The sequence below is a fragment of the Triticum dicoccoides genome, unplaced genomic scaffold, assembly GCF_002162155.2.
Source record: "Triticum dicoccoides isolate Atlit2015 ecotype Zavitan unplaced genomic scaffold, WEW_v2.0 scaffold171151, whole genome shotgun sequence".
Lineage (NCBI taxonomy): Eukaryota > Viridiplantae > Streptophyta > Magnoliopsida > Poales > Poaceae > Triticum > Triticum dicoccoides.
In genome coordinates, this window is record NW_021221495.1 from 1 (window position 1) to 2,063 (window position 2,063).

Below are 2,063 nucleotides of genomic sequence, written 5' to 3' on the forward strand. Positions count from 1 at the left end.
TTCCAGTGGTATTTCTCATTGTGAGCTTGGAAAGCATGTCAAGATTTGATATAGCTTAAATGTTTGGGTTGGTTAAAAACTTACCATGTCTCAATGCAGAGCATGCTCATTGAAGAGCCTTCAGCTCAGCTTTTGTGATAAAGTATCTGATAAAGGGTTGGCTGAGGCAATTAATCGCCTTCCTCAGCTTGAAGAATTGGATATTTCGTTCTGCTCATTGTATGGCAATTTTTGCGAGTTAGTTGACAAAAGCCGCTCACAACTGAAATGCTTTAGGCTAAATGAACGCTGGGCTGATTTTCATAAGCGGTTTGATGCAGCCTATGAGCGCATGGAGATTGACCCAGAAGCGTCATGGATTGCTAACAGTATGCCTCGTCTCCAAGTCCTTCAGTTGATTGGTAGCTAAGTAACTAATGATGGACTGATGGCAATCCTTGACCATTGCCCTCACCTTGAATCACTTGACATACGTATGTGCTACAACCTCCAAATTGATGATGCTATGAAATCAAAGTGTGCTAGAATTAGAAACCTTAAGCTTCCTCATGATCCCATCTCTGATTTCAAGTACTGGGCCTACGTTGACAGTGAGGATTACAGTGAAGATTACTCTGGTTCTGATTTTGAGGTTGATATGCACGATGATTTGCTGGATGTGGTCATGGATGCTGATGCTGATGATGATGCTGGTGAATTCAATTATGTGGATGATTATGATGATGTTGGCTCAGAATCTGCCATGTATGATGATGTCGATGACATCTAAACGCTGACCATGGGCTTTCACTTTGGCGGGATTTGGAGCTGAAATGATGCGGTGTTCACCTGTTGTTGAATGAAATCCTTGAAGTGGGGTTCGAGCACTTTGTTATGTGTGATTCTCTTGTGTTCATGTCACCTGTTACATTTTTGCAAGAAACTAATCCATCCTCTTGTTGTGAGACTGGGTTGTTCGATTATCACTCTTTTCACTTGTAGTTTGTGCTGCCTTGTGACTTGTCATGGAATTAGATTCTTGTAATGAAGTATGACACCCCTGTTATGATTTTGGTTTCTTTGTGTTTGACCCCATCGCGGCCACTGAATCCTCTCAAAATGGCGCAATGCCATAGATGTCGGTGGCCAGCAAAGACCGCAAGCTCATCGTAGTTGCTTGCAATAATGGGATGCTGTCTCATGCGCTCAGTCGCAATAGGCAGCCATTATTTGATTTGTCACATGGAGTAGCTCAAGTGGAACACTAGAAATGGTTATTATTTTATTTGGAATATCTGTGCAACAATAGAAATGGTTGATGTTGCACATCCTTTATTCTAGAATGAAGCGTTCATAAGTACTGATTTGCCCTGCCTCTTGGCTGTCTAGAATAGGAGGGCGTTTTTGGATGCTTGAAGATTAATCCTAATCTAGATGGTTAGTACAATAGTTGAATTCCTGCCTAACGCTTGTAGAGATCAAACATATTCTGTGTGTCTCACCAGTCACTAGATATAATATTTGCGGAAGGCAATGCTGATTTAACCATGTGTGTGGTTCATTTTCTCATATCGTGATGTTCTCAGTTCATCACAGAATCATTTTTTATCGAAATATCATATGTTTAAGATATCTGATGTATGTTCATCACAGGATCATTATTTATCAAATTATCATATGATCGACCATAAAGGATAACCAGGCTAGAAAATACACACACAAAAAAAAACCATACTAAGCTGCTATAACCCACATCGATTGCTCAGAACATATGAGCTGAACATAAGAATCCTACCAAGACCTCCTCTTACTTGGGGTGAAGATTAACATAATCATGGGGACCATATACCTCAAATAATTCAGCTAAAATGCTATTCTTCCTTCTCGGGTTGCATCCCATGTCCTGACATAGTTGATCATTATACCAGATGTGAAGAAGCCCAATACAGGACCTCCGGAAGTAGACACGAGAATAGCGCTTCATGAACTTCTCCCACTCAAGGATATCACCCTGCATCGCTTTAACACTTGGTAATCTGAATCCACCATCAATGAAATGCGCCAGCCATTTGGCCCGAATTTCT

General features: G+C 40.9%; 1 pseudogene; it reads left to right on the forward strand.

Moving 5' to 3' along the window:
- Positions 1-85: 85 nt before the first annotated feature.
- Positions 86-1,001, forward strand: LOC119344504 (annotated as a pseudogene).
- The last annotated feature ends 1,062 nt before the right edge of the window (positions 1,002-2,063 follow it).